The 17,848-nt window shown below is 35.0% G+C and overlaps 1 protein-coding gene across 18 annotated transcripts in view; it reads right to left on the bottom strand.

Moving 5' to 3' along the window:
- The window catches only part of LOC145936300 (CUGBP Elav-like family member 1-A), a 384,349-nt gene extending 366,743 nt beyond the window's left edge, over positions 1 to 17,606 (bottom strand). For all 18 annotated transcript variants that reach the window (XM_083038373.1, XM_083038366.1, XM_083038387.1 and 15 more), the window contains exon 1: positions 16,741 to 17,606. The gene's annotated coding sequence lies outside the window, so the exon portion shown is untranslated. The remainder of the gene's footprint in view (positions 1 to 16,740) is intronic.
- Positions 17,607 to 17,848: the final 242 nt, after the last annotated feature.

The following is a 17,848-nucleotide window of genomic DNA, read 5'->3' on the forward strand; positions in this document are numbered from 1 at the left end:
CATGTTTACCCTTTTATTTAAATTGCATAATGTTACGGCTCGTTCTAAAAGGTTTTCTTAATTTCAAGATATTGACATGTAAATTTAAGTAAAAAGATAAATATTAAGGATTTTACAATTTTTTTTATAATCTCAAAACTTAATAAAATGGTAGGTTATTAATATTTAAATTTATCAGTTAGTTTTTTTTATAATAGAATTAAAGATATATTTTTGTTAAAATACTAAAAAATCTAAATTATAAAATAACTACTCAAAATTTTCTTTCTGTTTGTCTTATAACAAAAATGCTACTTAAGAAGAAAATCAATGTAATTTTGAAGAACTATTTCGCAATAATATCATATAATTAGGTATATTACCCTGGTCTTTCTATTATCAGCCCGTACTACTACTTTCCCGCCCAACAGCTTAAATACAATTAATCTTGCCGTAATCAGTCCTTGGAGAAATTCGGATCAGGCAATTTAAAGGAGGAAAAAAGGAAAGAACACTCATTGTCAGAGTAAAAAGGATCGCGTCTTCAGACAAGATCATGCCTTGATTAGCGTCTAGGGACGCATCGTTCGTTTGTCAAAGCCCGCAAGACCGAATGCAATTAAGCGTCGCATAGAGTCCGTCGTGTCGTGTCGCGTGTGCACGCTCGATAGGGCGAGAAGCGAGTTCGTTTCGTGAAACTGCCAATAATAATTAACGTCGGCACGAAGCCTCGTCCGCCCTTGCCCAACGGTGAGTATATACGCGTACAGTCTCTGTGCGCCGAGAGAAGTGCCTACGGGGAGGAAGCACACCGTATAACGAACTTTCGTAGACAGACTTTGGCTTCGCTGACCTGCCAATAATTATCGATCCGCACGCGTATATTCGCAAGAGAGAGAGGAAGAGGGAGAGAAAGAGAGAGATGTGGTACTTTGGTGATACTTCGGGGTTTACGAAGCGACCGCATCTCCAAGGAACCATCCTTTAGCCGAGACGGAATACTAATCATCGGCGTGTCAAAACCGAAATGACGTATACAGGGTGTCCAGTAAAGACGGCGATTATCTACATACAAGCAAAGACTAATTCTTTTTTTTTTCTCAAAATTGAAACTTTCCTGAGAATTAAATAAGTAAACTAATTAACGGTTAAAATTAATTGCCTCAAGCTAATCGCATATAATATTCGATACATCCTTTGAAGCTCTAACTTGTTAAATAATAAGATGGAAAATTAAATTGTATATTGAAATTTAATCACTTTTAGAAAAATACATCATTTTGTTAAAAAAGATTAAGTTGAAACATTATCAAACCAATTTATAAAATTTATCAAGACTTTCTAATTTTAATAAAAAGTTCGTAGACACCTTTTTATTATCATGTATTGATGTTTTCAAAGCATAAATTCTAAAAATCTCTTCAAGTCAAAACAATTAAAATTGGCCCTTGATTTTTAATCGATGAAAAGTCTTGAAATTAAAGTAAATTTTCTTATTGTTAGAACAATACCTCTAAATGTTCAACTCTCAACGAGTGACTTATGATATTCGGGATAAAACAGATTTCTACATTAAACGTAGCGAGATCATATAGAGAGCGAGACCAAACGTGGTGTGAGCACGAACGCGTTCGTGTTTATGTCGAATATATCCAAGGCGAGCTACGTATCCCATAGAGAGTTGTAACACTGGATTGTGCGCAGACATCTCTGTATATATATATATATGTGTGCATACAGAAACACACTTGGAAAGGGGTAAAGAGTATTTTATTACTATGCGGCAGATAATGCTGAATGTGCTCCGCTTCCACTGTATGCGCGCGTACGCTATTACTTGAATATCTACCGAATGCCCGATATATGTATGCAACCAACTATATACGTCGCTCGATATGGCGTTACAGGGAGATGTGCTTGTACCTCCGTACACGATGTTCCAGAAATGTTATCACACTTTACACACAGAAATTCTTCAAGCAACATTTTATCAATTTGTTTTCTGACAAAAAAAAGTCGAGCAACATGAATTAAAGTATGCAAAACCAGAATTATTTCGCATTAAATTTAAAGAGCGCAAACGGATAACAAAATATTTTTTTATTATATTATCGTATGGATACTACGCACATGCAATTTCAATTTAAAGATTATAAAAATATTTAAAGTTGAAAAAAATATTGACAAAGAAAAGTTTATCTAGCAATATGCTATGATATCTATAATATGTATCTGTATGTAAAAACTAAACATTATTTAGCACATTGCATATACAAACGTGCATATGCAATCGCAATAAAGTAAATTCGAGCGACTATTTCCACTTTCACATTCAATAGTTCGATCGTTATTCTTTGATCAGCAATTATACGAAGCGAAAACGTTTAATTTTGCATTTCAAATGGATTTTGCAAGAATGTTTCTATTCCTACCAGTTCAAACCAAGCGTAAAAAATGATCCTTATGATAATCATATTCGTACAATAAACGATATAGATAAAGTATTAAATTAAAATTAAACGAAGATTTTTACAAAAATGCAACAATGTAGAAATAAAGATATATAAAAATGTGTAATGACATACTATATATTTTCACACAAATTTAATTAATAGAAAAATTATCTTATCTCTCCGCTTTGGAAAATCAAATGCACGCTCTTTCTCTCTCTCTCTCTCTCTCTCTCTCTCTCTCTCTCGCAAATTTGATATTTTTCATAAATTTATACAAACATGAATAAAATATTAATTAATTTTTCTACATTCACTCTATTTTTCTCTCTATTCTTTGAATGTATGCACTCTATATTTATTTATCTATTTTTACATAATTGATTTGGCTACTCATGCTACAAAGTATAAGTAACCAAATGCAATTTGTTTCCTTGTTTTTTTTTCTGCATACTTATCACTGATAAAACACTTTGATAACATTCCAAAAATATTTGAAAAATACATAAATTTTATTTTATCGGGTAGTTGACATTACCGAAAAAAAAAACAACGAAAAACTCGACATCGCGTTGTCTGCGGGGAGCTATAACGAGGCGATATTACGTTTGTTCGTTACACACTCATATTAGCTACGCGGTTCAGAAAAGTGATACGCATGCCTACACGTTCTCTGTGGCTCTGACAAATTCGAACGGGAGTTGAAAAATCAACGATAGATCAGAAAAAATAACGATATAAAAAAAAAAAAAAAAAAAAACGCATCGATATTCTGCTCCGCTGCTGCGTTTACTTGATGACAAAAAAATCAAGAAAAGTAACAGTATGTATACTCGTATTTCTCGCATTCGATACGTAGTAGTGATTACTATCAAAAAAAATTGTACAGAAAAAAACTTTTATATATTAGCAAAAAATATAACATGTTATTTAGTGAGAATTATTACATATAAGTATACTAATTATCATTTAAATATATATATATATACATATTCTGCTAATTTATTTTATTAAATTTATCTTATATATCCATAATCTCTTTCTCTCTCTTATTTGATTTTAAGACAAATAAAAAGTTTTGAAGATTTGTATGTCAGTATATCACAAAAGGATTACTTTACCTTTACAATAATCACATGTATGATTAATAATTTAACTTATATCAATTTATATAATATGTAAAAAGTAATTACTTGCAACTTTTACTGCACATATTAATGAATCATTTTCCTTACTATTTCTTCGCGTACATCGTGCACGAAATTAGTTCGTGATTTTGTGATAAAAATTTACATTGCGTTAAAACTACACATAAAGCTAAATAAAAAAACCGAAGAAAAGCCACGCAAAATTCAATTTACCCGAGTATGATTTTTCCTTCTTTTCGGTTCCAAGGTCAAATGGAAATGTTATTGTAGCTTCCAGTGGTTTTGAATGGATCCGCATTGCATTCAGAATAGAAGCAATGGTCTGTGGCAAATGCGAAACTGCATCTCGTGGCTGCACGTACATCGGTGATTAGGTTAACGCAAACGCGACTTTTTTTCTCGGTAGTACAGTATGTAAAATCGTTTGAAAAAATAGCTACCACACTTTCGAAGCCATCGTATCTTTTTGAGATTCTGCAAACTTCAACCTCAATGTATTTTTTCTTTAAATAAAGTCACGAAAGTTATCAATAACTGGTATTTTACTGGTACAATTATGAATATTTTCAGAAACTATAACACCGATACAAATATTTATACACTACTTTTAAGAATACATTATATATTCATATTCTTTAAATTAAATTTTTATATTATAATCCCAAAATAATTATCGACGATCTCAATTATTTATTTACGCGTTTTATATTTTAAAAAATATGAGTGCATCAGTATTTTAACATCGGTTTAAAATATAAAAATGGTTTATTACAATCATTATAGACACATCTTATTAATATATACATAAATATTTTGTATATAAATATAAGAGAGACAAATAAAAAAATATTATCGATTATACATATATGCAATAAGTCAAATTCTCTATATATTGTAATATTTTATATTTTTATATAATAAAAAGCAGAATTGTAAAGTAAGTACAACCATACAAAATATACGTAGGAATATAAACAATAAAAAACGGTATAAAAAAATGTTGCATATTTGATGAAAAAATCGCGTGAAGAATCATCAATCAACGACTCGAGAAAAGTAAAACTTGCGATATTAGCTCTGAAAAAAAGATTAATAAGATGTGTCTATAATTAATTCCTCAATATAACCATTTTTATTGCCAGCGCGAAGTCACAACAATACAAGCTTGCGGCGAATTGCGATTAAATACACATACAATTTGCTCTCATTTTCCGCTCCTTTTATTACTTGCTATAAAAGTTAATTTTCTTTTTTTCTTCGATAAATCAGAATACTCGCCTGTTATTTAGTTTCGAACAATTCTCCGTCCCACTTTGCGCGACCTACATAAATTTATTGTTGCAACTTTAATTACAAACCGTCGCGAAAATTTTGCCCTCAACACGCTGCGTCTCATAATGAATTTCTGCGCGGATATTCTGTCGCGGAAAGAGAAAGCGAAGTGCAGACTTCGCGGTCGCTTAAGCCTCGGCTGAAGCAACGTTAGCGTTTTCGTGCAAGAACTGCTAGGCGTGTGTAATCAAACACCGACGTAGCAAATATGTGATGGACTTGCAGTAACTGTCGATAACTGCAGTATTTTCGATACAAAAATGACTTTATATAATTGCCCGTGTCTCAGTTAATTTTATGCAAATCTCTGCCTGAAAATGCATATTACATTACAGGAAACAAATTGGATTTCTGCGAATATTTTATTCAACTTGTTTCCTCTCGATAATATATTTATACACTGAATATGTCAAATTTCGATCGCATATTATTAATATTATTATATATATAAATCCAGGTTGACAAATAAAATTGAGCAATTTTGAGTCTATTCAAAATACTGAGGCATTAAAAGGGGCGGAAAACTTTGAGCTAAATTTTTATGGGGCGGATTTGCAGAAAACATTCTGTTCCAACGGCAGATACCGCGAATTGTGTTTTCGCGAACGAGAATTAAAGTCGAGAGAGGGTTGCGGAGCGAAATTAGTAACCACGATTTCGCCTTCCGACACGAAACAACGTAATGAGCGCTTTCGCGTGGGAAACAAAGGGCGAGAGAGTAACGGGGAGTTCGGTTTCGACGTAGGGGCAAAATCAGACCAGAGACGGAACGAGCGAGCGAACGAACGAACGTGGAGGAAGAAAAAAAAAGTGGAGCGAGAAAAAGTTGCAAAAAATCGGAGAAAAAACGCTCTCTCTCCGCAATCTTTTCCCGAACGTTTCTTCGTCGCCGCGACGTAAGCACTTTCGCGTGGGAAAAGAAGTGGTTCACCCGCGTACGTAGCCAGACATTCGCGCGCGCGCGTGCACAGGTTGCTTGTCGCCTCCCGGTGGTAGGCACCGTTGCATTTTTCAGCGGGTCTCAGCACTTTCCACACTTCGCTCTGATCTTCACCGGAATCTCTCTATTGCACGAATGCCTGAGTATGTATGTGTTTGTCTTGCGAATTATTTCCATCATTATATACATATGTATTATATACACGATAATTTGTGTACTGATCATTTTTTAATACGAAGTACTTAAATAACTAAAATTAGCAAAATCATAAAAGATGGTTGTATTGCATATCATTGCGATCCATGTTGCCATTAATGAGATACATAGATATATAATTATTAATTATATAGAGATATTAGAATTTATATAATTAGAATAATTATATAATTAAAATTTAGAATTTATAATAATAAATCGAATTTATAATAATAAAAAGAACTTATATTAGAATTTATAAAAAAAATTATGAAATATTTTTTTAAATCTCTCTAGCAAACATGCTTACGCTTGATAATATAATCAAAGATTTTAAAACAATTGTATGTTAATATGGATCTCAATATTACATTAGTTTAAAATATTATATTAGTTTAAAAATACGAGACTCGAATACATGATAATTTAAATTATATGGTAACTTTATTTCAAGTTGAAAAAATAGAACAAATTATTTTTGAAATAATCCAGAAAAAGAGAGAGAGAAAGAGCTTGAGAATACATCCTTAATTCTTATGTTAAATATAAATGCAATATTCTCATTCTCTGCATGCATTTCGACATTTATTTACGTACTTCTTTACTGCTATTTAAGAATGCAAAAATAAAGATCCACCAGTAATTCAAAAACACAATGTTCTTAAGCATTTCCATACTATTCAAACATTAATAAGACATAAAAAAAGAGCTTATAACCAGTTCAGAAATTATTTCTGAAAACGTACGGCCACGCAAACAAAAAAGGCATCTCGTTGCGCTGCCGCGAATCTATAAAAGATTCTTGTTGAAAAGGTGCGGCAGATGCCTCGCTTTATGCGCGATAAAAACGTTTACGCGCTCAAATTCCGCCCACGACATTGTTTACGAGGGATACGTAGCCGCATTGTGTTACGTTCTAGCGAAGGTATCGTCGGCGCCATGCTGCGTGCTCATAATAATTATCGAACGGGCGAGCCCGATAAAGAGAGAGAGAGAGAGAGAGAGAGAAAGAGCTCTTACAATACTGGGTATAGTGAACATTAAAGTACTACGTGCGATAGATGGCGAATTTAAATCCAAGAGGAAAAGCCGCAACTAATAATTGGTCTCCGTCAAACGCGAAGTTTTAGCGCGCTTACTGTTATTGGATTGATTTATGAATCAGTTCCGCAATAGGTAATAACTACTGAATCACTTCTTCTGAGAAACCATGAGTTTTTAAATCGAAACGAAGTAATCGCAGCAAATGTATACGTGCAACTATAGCGAGTACAAGAAAAATTGCAAAAAAGGTGACTAATCCTTATCAATCATAAAAAAGAAGATTTTATAGACGACAACGCCTGACCATATCCGGCTAAAATAATCTAGAAAAAAATTCTGAAGCTTTCGTTATCAGTTCTACTTTATCCTTTTTATTCTCCGAATTTTGCTCCATCAGATTTTCATCTGTTTAGAGATCAATCCAAAATTAATTCAATGAAAAAAAATTTTTATAATGAGATCGACGAATAAATTGTAAAAAAACTTTTTTGCAACAAAATTCTTCGAGGAAAGAATTAACAAATTACCTCTAAATGGCAACAAGTTGTAACTTAATAATGGAAAATATATTACAGATTAAAATTTATTGTAAATAATTTTAAATGTAAAAATTCAAATATTTATTAAGTAAAACGGAATTTATGAATCAATCTAATATATAATTACAAAAAAAATTGTCAGCAATTATTTATGCATAATAATATATTAACACGATTATATGTTCAAATATATTCAATATTAGCATATTTCGTATCGTTAACGCGCGATAATGAATGGATGGCAGGATGCAACAAAGAAGATATAGTAACAAGAAACATAACTTGATCTTCCATCTCTCCTTTCGCAAGACGTATCGCATTCCCCATGTTCCGATATTACTGCCAGTACTGAAAATATATAATATACATAACGTAAACTATAGCTTTTCAGTACTGGCAGTGTATATCGGAACATGCCCATTGTCTCTTGCATATCATTTTGCAGTGATAGCAAACGAAAGATTCGACGTCAGCAAAAATAATACATGTACATGACGATATCGTATTTGATTCGATAAGCGTTGAAAAGAGCAATTTTGTTTAAAACATTTATGCACACAATCGATCAGAAATTTGTGTCTCGCGGATACTTCATTACCATCTTATTCATTACAATAAAATAAGAAAAATCATTGAATCGAGCAAAAAATATCCATTAAACATTAATATAGCTCTTTTTTAACAGCATGCGTCATACATAAACTAATACTCGGTTCTGACATTAATCATTTTTAACTAGGCTAAAAATTGAATTGCTAGCTTAAAAAAATTTATTTATTAAAGGAATAAACTCCATCGCGCGATTCTTATAGCCCTCCAATTAGCCGTTCGTTTTGATATATCGAAATTAATTTCCGCAACGTCCGACATACATTTTTGCGACAAACGCTGATAGGAATCATGTAAAAGCGCAAAACCAGCATGGCGAGAGCGCAGCACGAGCGAAATATTGTAATCAACTAGCGACGTAGTAGATTGGCTGTCTCGCAAAAATTGCGGCTATCCGAAATTCCGAGATTAAACTGGGGAACGGCTGGAAAACTGTCGGAATCGCGAAAACACGGTATGCGCCGCCGCCGCCGCCGGACGCCGGCGCCGCGGATTATTTCCAATCAAAACGAATCGTTTTAAATCCGGTATAAACCAATCGCATGTCCGCGCGTTCTCTATCCCGATGTCCGAAAATGAAGACATCAATCGCGGTGGGTTTGCACATTGATGAAACTAAATTAACTAATTCCTCTCGCGCGGTAGCACTCCTCTTTATCTCATCGCTCGAGGTAAGATTTAATCTTTCTGTCAACGAACGCTCTGGATATCCGGGTACCCAAAGTGACTTTAAAATCGCTCTGGATAAGATTTAATTTTTCTATCAACAAACGCTTTGGATGTTTTCTAAAATATAAGGAAAAAGAATGTTCGAAGCAGCTGCTGTAAAAAAAATTGTTTCAATGTAATGTGTTCGAAACAACTACCCGAGTACTCATACGTTGATGGAAAGGTAAAAAATGATGCATTGACAAAAGGGTTAAATCGAGTTTTTGCCGAGTTAACCAGATGGACCTGCGCCTCGCGGTGAAAATATATTATATAGTGTCTTCTCAGAAAATGGAAAACGTCGTTAAACTTGAGTTACACGCAGTGTAGCTCAGTAGCGAGAGACCATAGGTCCGACACCGCGATTCAAAATTAAATTCGCCCTGTAAACGAGGGTTAAGTGTTGTTCATCCCCATCCGAAGGAGAGTGGCAGCAGTTATGTTCCGGCTAATAAAGTTGCCGACTTTTGATTGTTTAATTCGTTTTAGCGAAATAAAAGTGGAAATGTCTTTCGCTGGCGCTGAATAATTTGCCCAAGCCGCACTTAAATAGATATCAGATAATAACATTCACAATCAATTAATGAATATCTAGTTCTTTCTAGGTATTTAATAGAAAAAGGAGAGAGAGAGAGAAATTAGCTTTTACGTAAAATAAGCTGTAACGCTTTTCCCTCACCTTCTTCCTTTTTAGCAAAGCACGTCAGTATTTCTCATCGTTCTCGGGACTTTTTAATTCAATTTTGTCTTATTTCATTAGGATCAACTCGCGCGCGTATGCACAATGACACGCGCGATTGGCAAGCATACAGAAACTGGTTTTTAAATAGCGTTCTCGTTTTTTCAAGTGCAAAGAGTATAAATAGAGCTCTGCCACACAGAGATGCTGGCCAGTGTAAGGGCACGCGTACGCAGAGGAAAATCGCGGTCCCTCCAACATACGTACGTCTTATTTGTACTTTGTACCGATCAAATCGATTGCGTCGCACATCCGTTTGATTTCCCATGTGCGAGAGCTACATACGTTCGCGAATCTTCGATTTGATCGTTCCGTACACATCGAAATATTGGATTCTCGCCAAACGCGCATGCGTTCTGCCGCGCGTTTTACGAGTCGCATTATACATCTCGCGTGCGAATAACACTAACATCTGGAGCACGATCGCGATGCTATAAAGTAAGGGGGAGTACGTGCTAGGCCATAACTATGAAATAATACATTTTTAACGATAGATTTACGTAACAAAATATTAACTTGTTTAATCTAATTCATCTGTTGCACTTTTTAATTATGTAAGGCTTGAATTAATTTATTTTCTAACATTTACTTCTCTCAATCTTTCTCATGGAAAGCTATAAAATATAAGAGGGAGTATGTGCTAAGCCATAACTATGAAATAATACATTTGTAACGGTAAATTTACGTAACCAAATATTAACTTATTTAACTAATTTATTTTATTTAATTTATCTGTTGCGTTTTTAATTATATGAAGCTTGAATTAATTTTTTTTCCAACATATACTTCTCTCAATCTTTCATATAGGGAATGTTTATAAAAAAAGTATTTAAAAAGGTTAATTTATTACACACAGGTAGTGTGAGATTTGTTTTTAAAATATTTACAGCTGATTACAATTGATACATACGTTTTGTTATGTATACAAAAAAAAGAAAAATATTTCGCCCACGACTCAGAATTGATATTTTCCGAATTCCACTTGCCTCGGTGTAAATAAAAATAACTAAAGTCACTAATCAAGCATCCAATTGAAACATGTAGATGGCTTTTAAATTAGCGTTTGACCTATTTTACGGCATTGATCTAATAATATCGTAGAATTGCTATTATAACAAAACACATCAACTTGCTTATAAGCATTAATCTAATGGCATCATAATTGCTGTATTAATAGAAGTTTATTATATATTATTATATTTGGTAATTATATTAAAAATAATTATATTAAAATAATTAACCTAGAAAGATAATTATATAGTTTAAAAATATAATTATATTACATTGCGAAAAAAAATCTTATATTCTGATTAATATATTATAACAGTATAATAACTTTCTAAAGATTTTTTGTCTTGATTAATGATAACGTAAAAAATATTTTCTATCTTTTAACGTGCTTTTACAATGTAAATGCTTTTTTTATCTTCTCCAATGCATTAAATCCGCGTTCGTCAAATCTTATCTTTTATCTCAGATTAAAGAAAAAACAAAACGACTACATATTTACATTCTGCATTATAAATAAATTTAAGCTTAATACTGAAAAACACATTGCTACCGTATAACGTTAAAATCTACATATATAAAATATAATATCAATCGCATCGGCAATGTATCGAGATACTTTGAAATAAGGAGGAATATTTTACTGTCGTAAAAATTTGAGAACGTCTATATAAAGGCGATGAATGCAGATCGCTTTTCACGACACTGTAACCAGGCCGCGATCTAAACTTTGCGAGCGTTAACAAGACGACGGCGATGATGGGATAGTTTTGCGACTTTACGTTATGTAAACTTATTCTGGATTTTCTTTCGCGGGAGCGAGAGGTCGATAAATTCGAGCACCTAATTATAGAGGTGCTAGAGAGAACGCCTTTAACGCCTTCACCGCCCGCCTGCTTCTTCCCACGGGGAACTCCCGGTGCGGTGGTGTGAAGGACGCTGAAGGAGGCACTTGGCTCACCACGAACTAAGAAGTTTCAATTTCCGAATATAGTCGTGGTACGACGATGTTATTAATGCAATTAAGCAGGATTTCCTTCACACGATACGGCCTTGTTGACTATGCCAATAGAAAGTAATCATGAGCGTTACCATGTCTTAGCCCTACACTGTCGTGTTACAATATTCAAAAGCAGAGAGCTCGAAGGAATTTTCATAAAGTTACATCGGTATATATATTCCCTTCTGAAATCTTGCGTTTCAATAAATTAGTAATTGCAATTTAATTGCTATTATAATTATAAAGATTGGAATATAATATTTGCATTTTGAACATTTTGTATGAAAATACAAATTCAGGTAATAGGCTAATAAGAGTCAAATGCACAAATTAAGCACAACACAAACTTGTTTTTAAAATCTTCTTCATTTAGTTTGAATGTTTCGGCCCTTGCTTTGGACTATCTTCAGCAAATCGATTAAGAAAAAATTCATGTATCTTGATCCATATTTCCCTCTCACGTCTTTGATACATCTTCAAAGCGATCAAATTTAACAACAAATTTGTTGCGTCTAATATTTCTCCTTATTATATATTTATATATAAAATATTTTCGGAAAAAAGTATAAAAATACTGAAAAGGTTAACAATATAAATATACTTTTAAAAAATCGAATATTTGTTTCGCCGGCTATTTAAAGAGTAATCCAAGATAGTTTAAAAAGAATTCGAAAAATATTTTTTTAATATATATTTTTCCTAAGAAATTTTTCTTAAGAAAAAATCGATTGTGAATGTTGAAGCGTCTCCGAATAAATTAAGATATTTTCAACGTTTTTTTCATTAAATATTATATTAAATATTCATTAAATATTTTCATTAAATTGTAAACATAAATATGCGTTTTTAGAACAACAAAAAATAATAAGAAAAAAATTATGCAATCCTAATCAGAATAAAACTTCAATTTCAGCGCTAAATTACACACAGCAACATGATGTATTGACGCAATTATACCGTACTATTCGGTACAGTCACATACGCAAGAGTGCGAATTTATCTTCCTTTCGTAAGATGATCACAGCTTAAATACGGCCCCGTTCTCCATTTGCGCGTGTCTGCATTTATCTGTCTCTCACAGCCTCTCTTTACCCACCAACAGTTTTACTATCATTTAACACTGTCGTCATATCAATCTTATGTCTGTATAGCGTCAAAAATGGAGGCGTGTCAAGCATATTATCTTTATAAACATGTGTCTAGTATATACAAAGCGTTCCATGTAACTGCAGCATGATTAATACTCGTATGCAATTATATTATTCATCATAGTATAATCTTAGATAAAAATATAAAATATATATTTAAAAAGTAATTTTAGGAAATTGTAATAAATCAAACTGACCAGTTTTCACAATTTGTGTGGCAAATACAATTAATTTGAAAATATTTTAACATATAAAAAAATTTATATAAAAAATTTATGTCGTTTTTAACTTGTATATATTAATAATTAATAATGTCTAATTTACCATAGTTTATTAAAAATACTCCATATTTCTTGCCAAGGCAATATAAAATGTCCCATCACAATAACTTTTTTCAATGATTTTGTATTTGCAAGAATAGTAAATAATAGAAACTATAACTATTTAAATAAGCCTACGAATAATGTAACGCTAAATACACGCTCAGCCTGTTAATATCGACAACGGAATAGCTACAAGAAAATAGTAAAAAAAAAAAATATTTAATGTTTTATTAATTATATAATGCACAATATAAAGAGAAAAAAAGAAATAGTAATTCAATAATTTCAATCAAAAAATTAACTTTAGCGAAAATTCAATTAATCTGACATTAAATTAATTTTTTCTACAGTTGAGCTAGCAATATATGACAACTTTTTATTCATTCTGTTCTACTTCCATTTATGATTATGCATTCTTCTCGTAATGTATGTGTATTGTGATTACGTCTATGAAATTATCACCATAATGTAGTACACGTGACGTTTAGTATAAGAGAGAAGGGGGGACCTTGGTCTTTAGCACAAGCGGTTCTTTGTCTTCTTGTCGAGCAATTAGCTTGACGTCACACGTATAATGTACTAACAATAAATACTCGCCGGATCATTTTTCATTTCCAAAGTGTAGAGTGTGAAATTTTCGTTAGAATTTTGTCCCCGAAAGACGAAGGGATAAGACGTTGATACGACGTCAACGACGAGGATGACGCCACTTGTTTTCCCGTCGTTTCGCCTAATACCACTGTGCCCGTACTCACCTTCCCGAGTTCGTGCCTCGTCTACAAAGTGGCGACATAGTAGCTCTTTCGGAGCCCCCTAGCTCGCCCTACATGCGAAAGAGATCTCTTCCGGATTCGCGAAAACGCGCAAACGACAATTCCCGGTTCCTCCATTTCGTTTCTCACTATATCGAAAGAAGGTGCCCCGAGAGTGGAGCGTGTTACGCGCAGACAATACCGGGTGGTTGCGAATGCAACCGACTGCCGACCAACTTTGGCACGAGCATCACGTGCCGCGATAAAGCAACGTGCCGTGAGACGATCGACACGGCAAGGTCGGTCGATCTACAATGCGACCGGCAAGGTCTTTTTCAGGAGACTCAACACGTCGAATCGCATCTCGCGGATTTAACCCTTTCGCTACGTGTGACGACTGTGTGCAGCTGTTAAGTGCTCGTTGTAACACGTTCATCGGCTACGGGTACGAAAGTGTACCGAGAAAGTTTCCCCGTACACGCTACATAAATTTACCATGATGTTTCTCGTTTTGCACACACGTGAGCAAGATTTGTGTAACCAAGTTGGGACAAATTTTTATTTTCAACAAAAAATATACGATGCACTTTATTTTACGGAAAAAATGAAAATGATTCTGAGTATCGCATACATAATAGAAAATACGTCAAGAGATGTAAAATACCTTGTTTAGAGCAGACTCATCGATTCTTTATTTAGAAAGAAAGAAAGATAAACGTATCCCCCTCGAATTATCAAGATATGTAATATCGATTTGAAAATTATAATAATGATCTCTATAAAATGCCAATTAGAAGAAAATCAAAGTTTTATTAGTGAAGAAAGCGCACGAATTTAATTCAATGTGTAACAGATATACCATTTATATAATCGATTGAGAATTCACTACAAAATTCCAAATATTTCGACTATACTCGGTGAAATAATAGTCGTAAATTCTAAACAAGTACAAACAAATTTTGTTTCATATAACTTGATTTTTTTCAATTTAATGTCTAAAATCACAAACATTTATATGTAGCAATTATATGTAATTGAAACACAAAATAATGTTTTTCAATAATACTCTCTTGTATTTTTTTTACGATTATATAGTAATAGTCGTTTTCGATTAAAATTTTTTGCGGTACAATAATCAGTAAAAGAGAGATTAAGCATTATCGAACACATAGAGGAAATTAAAAATAATAACCGTTACGACAATAAAATCACTTTTATAATAATTAAACTTGAAAATAAGCGATCGTCATGTTTCCAAGAGTTATTCATTTCTAGTTATTTGAGCGCATTAAAGTGCACATTAAATTACATTTCGCAAAACATAGTGAAATTGAATAAAATATCGATAAATACAGATAAATAAAACATATATTGATTTTATCCTAAGTCGCGTTTCCATAAAAAATTAAATGACATTTAATTGATTCTTTTTATCGTCGAGATTGAACGAAAAAGAGGGAGAATCGGTTAAATATCTCGGTTTATCTTTAACTAACATTTATAGAGGCCAGCAGGCAGCTAGATTATCGAAATGTAAATTACGCCAGTTTCGAAACAAACGGCTTACAGACGCGCGTCCGTCACGATGTTTGCGTGCCCGATTCATGAATGCGTCGCATTCAAAATTCTAACATTGTCAGTATGTAATGCGCGTGACAAGGTCTAATGTAGCGTATAACGAGGCGAATGATCCAACGACGCAATCGATACGACTTGGAAGTATAATAACCAACAGCGAGTGTATAACGTCTCGCTCTCTTTTAGCGATATCAAGTAGAGAAGGTCAACGGCGAGACGTTTGCGCGAACAATTACGCGGCATTCGTCGCCAATAGAAGGAAACAAAGAAATGCGCACGTAACCGTATGTATACATCTCGAAGAAAATCGCTCTTTGCATACGTGACGACATCACTTGAGGACGAAATAAAAGTGACATGTCGCCAACAAAAGAGCGAAACGCTCTCTTTCCACATGTTTCGCGAGCTCAAGGACACCGTATGCTAACAATCGATAAGCCGACTCGTTCGATCGAGAACGTAAATTATTTTTTTATAGTCGATTGAAGAACATTTTTCGCAAAATATTTGAAATTCTTCGCGAATGATCGACAATTTTTCGCTAATTAAGAGTCCCCCCTCGCTGCTTCTTCGTCTATTTATGTATGTTAAATTGTTTTCCACGAAGTTGTGATGCAAAATACGTCATCTGTGCCACGCAACCCTCCCGTGATTTTTTTTTTTCTTGCACGCAACTCGCGACATTTTATGAAAAGATGCATGTTAATTAAAAAAGATAGTGGTTTGTTTTCTAAAATTAAGACCTGGCCGCTAGGGACTAAAAAAAAATGTGAGACCAGGATAAATATCGATACATTATTTTATTCATTCGACACTCTGAACATTCTTAAAAATGGGTCACGCTCGTGCTTCAGGGTGATTCGGGTGGTTCAAATTTCGAAATTTCTGTGAGACCAGGCGAATATATATGGTACATCACTTTGAAGTCACATTAGGCCATGGTGTGAGTTAAACGCTGTTAAATGTCACGTGTCACGTACGGAATTGTTAGACGAGCATAGCGAATGCACGATGTAAAAGCCGTGTCGCGCATTAACAGAACGGTATGGGAGGACGTGGGAACGCGGACACGCCGAATAACTCGGAAACGCTTGCACTAGTCGATCCCGCGTTGCGTGTTTGGACGAAACAGCTGTCCCGCAGCTATGCTTATCGAATCGAGCGACTTCAACCGCATTTCGACCATAGATTCGGCGAAAATACAAGGCGAACGTGAAATATAGAAAATTGCTTGTACAATCTACATACCCAATAGTCATAATCCAAAGCTGCTTCTGCACCGGTTAATCAATGAGCCTTTCACGAACACTATCTGTCTTCCTCGCGAGTTTCCTCGCAAGACGCAAGTACCAGTTCTCACTGTGTATCAATGGCGCATCGGTATGTTACAAATCATCATGCGATCACGTTTAGATGGGAATTCCACCTGCTCTTAATCTTCCAAGATGATTATGTCTCTTGCAGGATCAATCAATACATTACTCGATTACCATCGGGAATATTGGAGCACCTTCGTGTCCTTCGCAGGGAATTGATTCGCGGCAAGGACGATATCGCGACACGAGTGGTCTGCCCCTGCAGATATAATCCTTCCACCGATCAGAGGTGAATTGAATCTAACACGAAACAGATTTAATTACAATATTCAAACATTCTCGAGGGTAGCGTTCTCCGTTGAACGAGGATCCGTTGAACGAGAAGGACACAAGTCAAGTTGTGAATATACCCCTTCGCGTACACCCTTCTCTCTTCTACATCTGTCATCAGCGAACCGATTGAAACACTCCAACGATCGTGCTTCCCGCGGAAGAGAATTATACCACGCGACACGCGTCAATGAGTACTTTACGGATAATTCTCGCAACCACGCGCGCGGACGGTCTCGTCGAAGCCGTCGAGGGCACTTGTCCAGGGGTGGCAAACGGGAAAAGGGAGAAGAGAGAGAGAGCACACTCTTGCGCGGGAGAGACCAGGGTTCGCGATCGTCGACGCGAACAGGTGGTACACGCTCGTACCAAGTCACGCCGCTCGCGGAACACGCGAATCTCGCGAGCTCTATGCGATACCGACGTAGAACAGAATACGAACACGTCGTCGCGACGGCTTGACGTCGACTGAGGTGGCGCGGATACGGCGCCTCGCGCCTGTCCGTCCCTGCTTTGCCGCCGCCGCCGCCACCACCACCGCCACCACCGCCACGGCCACCGCCACCGCCACCGCCGCGATGCTGCCCCACTAGAACACAGAGGCGCCACCGACGCCTACACCCTCACCGGGTTGTCGTTCCCCTGACGTCTCCTTCGCCGACAAAACTGGCGAACACTCTCCGATCTCCCGTCATTCGGTGTCGTTGCGA

Source organism: Prenolepis imparis, unplaced genomic scaffold (genome assembly GCF_030444845.1).
Source record: "Prenolepis imparis isolate NDT839.2.m4 unplaced genomic scaffold, iyPreImpa1.0 SCAF_5, whole genome shotgun sequence".
NCBI classification, from domain to species: domain Eukaryota; kingdom Metazoa; phylum Arthropoda; class Insecta; order Hymenoptera; family Formicidae; genus Prenolepis; species Prenolepis imparis.